Source organism: Apium graveolens, chromosome 10 (assembly GCF_009905375.1).
Source record: "Apium graveolens cultivar Ventura chromosome 10, ASM990537v1, whole genome shotgun sequence".
NCBI lineage: Eukaryota > Viridiplantae > Streptophyta > Magnoliopsida > Apiales > Apiaceae > Apium > Apium graveolens.
In genome coordinates this window covers 96,756,828-96,763,729 of record NC_133656.1, presented here as the reverse complement: position 1 = coordinate 96,763,729, position 6,902 = coordinate 96,756,828, and the positions used below count along the sequence as shown (strand labels likewise).

The window sequence follows — 6,902 nt, the reverse complement described above, 5'->3', positions numbered from 1 at the left end:
GATACTCTTCTTTGTTTGGACTTTTGGAAAACATCACAAAGACCATCAGATGAGTATGGCACATTTGGTAATCCTCTTACTAGCTCCTTCTTGGCAAGTTCATTGATAAAATTAAAGTTGAGATGTGAGAGTTACTTATGCCAATTCCAGCTTTCATCTACTGATGCCTTAGAGATAAGGCAAGTAGCTTCCAGCTTAAGACTTTCATGTAGCCTTGCTTCATACATATTGCCATGTCTATATCCCATAAAGATAATCTTCTTTGAGTTGTTGTGAACCACTTCACAGTGAGAGTCATAGAACACCACATGATAACCTCTGTCAGTGATCTAACTAATGCTTAGAAGATTATGCTTCAGTCCTTCCACTAGAGCTACATTCTCTATTGCTACTTTTCCAATTATCAAGTTGCCATATCCCAGAATGTGTCCTACATTTCCATCTCCATAAGATATAAGACAAGAGTGTTTTTTGATAAGTGGATTTTATATCTACTTGGAACGCTTCATTACAAGCTTAAGTTGCTGTTTTGGACTCAAGTTTTTGGTATTTTTGATGTGTTTTTGTGTTATTGCATTTCAGGCATCAGTTAAATGAAGAAAGGAGATTTTCAAAGAAATATGTTGAAAATAGATCAGAATTGGAATCTTAGGCCATTCTCAAGTTGTAGAGAATCTCGTTAGTTTCGCGTGGGAAATTGAATCGCCTAATTCTGACGAGCAGAACTCAAGATACGGCCAAAAGAAAAATTGTCAGAATTTTTCCAGAATGTCAGCGCGCCCGCGCCGCTGAAACACTATTCCAGCGCGGCCGCACCCTGTAGAAGCGCGCCCGCGCCCGGTTTCTGCACCAGAATCCTGATTTTAGTCGAAATTAAAGATTTTGAGAGTTCTGGTCATCATGTAGCCTATATATACCAATAAAAAGACATTTTTAACAACAAGGAGACCTGGGAGAGCAATAAGAAGACCTAGAGAGCACGAGACGGCTACAGAGAAGAACACTTTTGTTTTCTTCGATTTAGGCGATACTTGGATGCTTGTTTTCGATTTGTCTTTAAACCCTTGTACTCTTATATTATTTATTATCATGCTTTCATTGGAACCCATGGTGATGATGAGTTTGATTATGAACTAATTATTATCGTGGGATTCTAGCGGATTTATTTATGGATTTCTTTAGTTAAACTGTTTTGATACCTTAGTGTGTGGTGATTATATGATAACCTAGTATTGGTTGTGCTTATTCGTCTTATGTGCGTAGCTAACATATAAGATAGCGTTTTAATCTCTATTGAAGTGATAATGAATATAGAGGTATAGAACTTTCCATGCTAGCATAGGTTCATGTGTTATTGTTATGCATGATTCGTAGGTAATTTTAACCATCTTACTTGCCCTATATAATCACGATAGATAACTTGCGCATTAAACCGTTATGTTTTCAATTCTTATAGACATATAAGGACTAAGCATAATTGGTGTCTATTCAATTTCTATCTCTTTTGTGGATGCTTGGTAGTAAGGTATTCGTACAACAAAAGTTGGTGTTTACTAGTTTCGTGTTATCTGATTAGTGTCATCACCATTACATGCTAAGGTTAAGAATAAAAAGGCTATTGAATAAAGTATTTAATGAAGTTAGGATCCCATGTTTGTCATATATATTAATTCAACCATTCTTGTTCTCTTAGTTATAATTGTTAGTTTAATTCTTAGTTATAAACAATCTCAACTTGTTATTTGTCTTAGCATTAGATAATAACCATATCATTGTTGTATATGTGCATATTCTTAAATCAACCAAAGAGTCTCTGTGGGAACGAATTTGATCTAAATCTTATACTACTTGCGAACGCGTATACTTGCATGTATTCTTAGCGCGTGTTAACGTCCTAACAAGTTTTTGGCGCCGCTGCCGGGGACTCGGTGTTAATTTTTAGTTTATGTGCTTGTCATCAGTGGTCGTTAAAGTTTACTGACACGGACTCTTTTACTTTCACGGTTTACTTGTTGTGTTTTTGGTACTCATTACAATGGGAGATCCAGCAGCATGAACAAAAGCCTTGATGGATTTTTCTCAACCCAAGATCAATGACATTCAATCTAGCATTGTCAGGACAACTATCACAACGAATACCTTTGAGATCAACCTTGGAATAATTCAATGGGTACATAATTCAATCCAGTTTGGGGGTTCTCTAACAGAAGATCCCAATATGCACATTAGGGATTTCATTGAGATCTGCGACACCTTCAAGTTCAACGGTGTTTCTGAAGATGCTGTGAAGCTGAGACTATTCCCATTCTCTTTGAGGGAGGTTAAACTCTCTACCAGCTGGTTCGATTACTACTTGGGAAGATCTTTCTCAAAAGTTTCTCACTAAATTCTTCCCTATGGCAAATACAGCTGCAATCAGGAATGCTCTTACTCAATTTGCGCAGCAATCAGGAGAATCTTTATATGAAGCTTGGGAGCGCTACAAGGAGATGCTTAGGAAGTGTCCTCATCATGGAATGCCTGATTGGATGATCATCAATTGTTTTTATAATGGTTTGGGAGCTCGGTCCAGACCCATGCTCGATGCAGCATCAGGTGGAGCCTTATGGGCTAAGAGCTATGATGAAGCTTATGATCTAATTTAACTGATTGCTGCTAATGAATATCAGTATCCAACTCAGAGATTGCCGCATGGAAAGGTAGCATGAGTTCTTGAAGTGGATACAGCTATGACTATCACTACTCAACTAAGGGCGTTGTCTATGAAGATCGATTCTCTGGCTAACTATGGTATTAATCAGATAACCAGAGTTTGTGAGCTGTGTGTAGGTTCGCATGCGATGGAGAAATGCGCTATATCTAGTGAATCAACTCAGTTTTTGAGCAACTTTCAGAGATCGCATCAACCAGTTCTAGACACTTATCATCCTGACAACTGGAATCATCCTAATTTTAGCCGGAGCAACAATCAGAATGTTATGCAACAACCGTTCCAGGAGTTTGGAAACAAGCAATCCAAACCTCCTGGTTTTCAGCAACAATTTGAACCAAGATAACAAATCCAACTTCAACATCAAACTCATGGAGATGCAGGTCTATCTTCGAATAAAAAATCTGAATTGGAGGAGTTGCGGCTTATGTACAAAAACCAGGCTCTTATATGCCAAAGCCAGGCTGTTTCTATTAAGACTATGGAGAACCAAATAGGGCAAATTGCTAATACCTTATTGAATCGACCACCAGGAACGCTTCCTAGTGATATAGAAGCCAATCCAGATAAGAGGGAAGTTGAAGAACATGTGAACGCCATCACCTTGAGGTCTGGAAAGATTGCAAGCCCCCAAATTCAGCAAGACAAAGAGCTTGAAAAATCTCAAGTTTCAGAAAATGCAGTTGTGGCTGAAAAAGTGGTGCCGAAGGATGTCGAGGTGGAATCAAAGAAGAAAACTGTGGAACACACTCCTCCCGAGGGTAATACAGGGGAGAAACAAGTCTATCCTCCACCTCCCTTTCCTAAGAGGCGGTAGAAGCAGAAGTTAGATAAGCAATTTGCTAAGTTTCTGGAGGTGTTCAAGACACTTCATATCAACATACCTTTCGCTGAAGCTCTTGAACAAATGCCTAGATATGCGAGGTTTATGAAAGGTATTCTCTCTCAGAAAGTAAAGCTCGATGACTTAGAGACCGTTGCTCTTACGGAGGAATGCAGTGCTGTGTTGCAACAGAAGTTGCCTCCGAAGCTTAAAGATCCTAGAAGCTTCACTATACCTTGCACCATCGGAAACTTGTCTTTCGCCAAGTATTTATGTGACTTGGGAGCTAGCATCAATCTGATGCCCTTGTCTATCTTCAAGAAGCTTGGTCTGCCTGATCCGAAACTGATATACATGTCATTGCAACTAGCTGATCGTTCCATCACTTATCCGCGAGGAATAGTGGAGGATGTTTTGGTTAAGGTGGATAAACTCATTTTCCCTGCTGATTTTGTCATTCTGTATTTCAAGGAAGATAAGAAGATTCCCATCATCTTGGGAAGACCATTCTTGGCTACAGGCAGAACTATGATCGATGTGCAACAAGGAGAGCTTACGATGAAGGTTCATGATCAAAAGGTCACTTTTCATGTGTTCAAGGCAATAAAGTTACCCACAGCTAAAGAGGAGTTCTTTAAAGTAGAGTGGGTAGACTCTATCGTAACTTCGGAGCTTGAGCAATTTCCAAAGTCGGATACCTTAGAGAGAACCTTAATAGGGGAATCAGTTATTAAAGTTGAAGGAGTAGAGCAACTGCAGGTTTTGAATGCATCACTGTGGAAGAGGAAGTTGGATATGCCATTCGATTCTCTTGGGTTAGCAGAGCTGAAAATTTCTCAGCAGCGTCTCGAGACGTCTATTGAAGATGCTCCCACACTTGAGCTCAACCCACTGCCAGATCACTTGAGTTATGCATTCTTAGGTGCACCCCCTGACAAGGGGTTGGGATATATTTTTGATGATGTAGAGGGTGGCCGAACGGATCCTCTCGTGCCAATAAAGGGTTCTTCTCATATGCAGCAGGTAGTTGATATGACTGGTGTTGGTGATGAGCAGTACAGGCAAGTGACTAGGCGTATGGAAGCCATGCACGACATCCACCGTCATTTTTCTACAGATTTGACACAAGCTTTGGGCACTATTTTCTGAGCCACTGATGTCGAGGTTGATTGGCCACCTGATCCTCTGTAATAATTCCAAAATTTTGAACTTTTTTGTAACCCTTATGAATAGTGTTTTGCTGATATTGCTGAATAAGAAAACTGTTCATGCCACACTATGTAGGGGTTCTTTTATGGATATTCTGAGATTTTATTGGTACTCTATATGATATATAAGTGTATGTAAAGATCGTTAGAATCCAAATTTGAACCTTTTGATTTTTCCCGAAAATCCACCAGATATCGAAAGAATTGAGTATAAGGTAACAGGATAAAAAGGATTAAATTCAAGGATTTTAATAGAGGATCATAAAAAGGAATATAATGTATTGAGAAAGGTTAAGGGAACCTAAGTAATAAGATCCCGGGTATGATCCCTCAAACGATAAACGAAAATGAAAGTTAAGGGAACCGTATAACAGATCATCGGTCATTAGCCAAATAATTAAAAGCTAATCAAAGAGATTAGTGAGGATGATGTCATCAAACCAATGAGAAGAAGACAAAGGAGGGAGGGTGATATCACATGGTGACATAAGCATGACCAAGCAAGTGTGTTGTTGGTTGAATTAGAACCACATAAAAGTTACCATGGTAAAAAGGTAATAAAACAAAACAAAACAAATCAAAAAATCAACCAACCAAGCCAACAATTCATTTTCACCAAAAACACAACATTTTCTCACCTTTCTTCTTCCATGCTCTCGGTTTTTTCTTCTTTTCCAAAGCAAGAAAATCAAAATCCTAGTTCCAAGCTTTGTTAATTAGCAAGGTAATTATCTAAGACTCCTTATGCATAGTTATGGATATCCTATAAGTTTGAGCTCCTAAATCATTCACAATCTCTTCCTAAAAATCATGGAAGAAGATGGTGAATAGTATTTTTCAAGAACTAAAATTTTTGTTCTTGAAGTTTTGTTTAGTTTAAGCTTGGATAAGGATTTTAAGGGTGATTCCAAGCCATTCTCTTGATTCTCCACTCTCCAAGGAAGGTATAACCCCTCTAAACCCTAACTTTATTTGAGTAATTAGGTTTAGTTTTGTTGATTTTAATTCATGGGAGGCTTGCTTGTTGTGAATGTAGAAATTAGTTAGTTTTGTGAAGTTTTGGAGTGGTAATTCTTGGATTGTTGATTAATGAACTTAAGTGTAGTTAAATTCAAGTTTAAGAATAAGTATAAATTGTTAATGTTGAGTTGTTGGGGCTGTTATGATGTAGTATGGATGGAGTTTTGATTGGGTTGTGATTGTGGATTGATTGTGGGTGGAATTGGAGTGTTTTAAATTTGGGTAATCGCGTAAACATAGCCGTCATAATGTCTGATTTACTTTAGACTGTTTTTGTTCTTTACATTAGGACCCGTGAACTCACTGCTACGTTTATACCATTGCCATGATTAGATAGTTCATGTTACGAGCTTCGTTTTGATATGTAGTTCGTTTGATTCCGATGTACGGTTTAGAGAGAAACGGCCGTTTTAAGTAACGACGTTTCGCGACCGAACCATTACCCCTCGCCTTACTTTGAAACCTTGGTTAAGGACCTTAAATGACTAATTGGGGTATGAAACATTTATGTAAAGTGGAATAGGCAGTTGGTAAGGTACTCGCGAAAGAATCGCCTTAAAACCATCAATGGTTAATTTATTAAAAATGGTGGAGTCGAGGGTACTCGAGCGACTTAAGTGAATCGTTAAGCGCGAAAGCGAACGTTAGCACTCTAAATGGTTAAAGTCTAGTTTCTTAAGCGACCGGGGTTTAATTTCGACTTATGTTGTTGTTCATAGGTTATCGGACCCACTCCAAGCTTAATTCTATCCGGGAGCACTCAGGCAAGTTTTCTATCCGTTATACTGTTGTTGTGATGTATACATATGTATATGCATTATCTTGTGATAGATGCATGATGGTTAATTAGCAAATTCTTGCGATATATTGTAACATGTGATATGGTATATATGCATGCTTGTTTCGTATTCTTGATACATATATCTGTTGATTCAGTTGATAATACCTATGCTAGAGATAAGCGGTAATTTGCATATACCCTTAGTATAGGGGACCCAAAGGTGAACTTTTTTCTAAAACCGGGAGTCGAGGCTCCCGAGTATAATATATATATTTATATATATATATATATGAATAGTTTTTAAAACTATGAATCAAATAAGGTTTATTCGATAACCTTATTTTATTAATGAATATTATT

At 38.0% G+C, this 6,902-nt stretch overlaps 1 non-coding gene across 1 annotated transcript; it reads right to left on the bottom strand.

The window, feature by feature from the left end:
- Positions 1-2,411: 2,411 nt before the first annotated feature.
- Positions 2,412-2,518, bottom strand: LOC141694531 (small nucleolar RNA R71). Its single transcript, XR_012563826.1, has one exon. It is a non-coding gene; the product is annotated as a small nucleolar RNA R71 (small nucleolar RNA).
- Between the last annotated feature and the right edge of the window lie 4,384 nt (positions 2,519-6,902).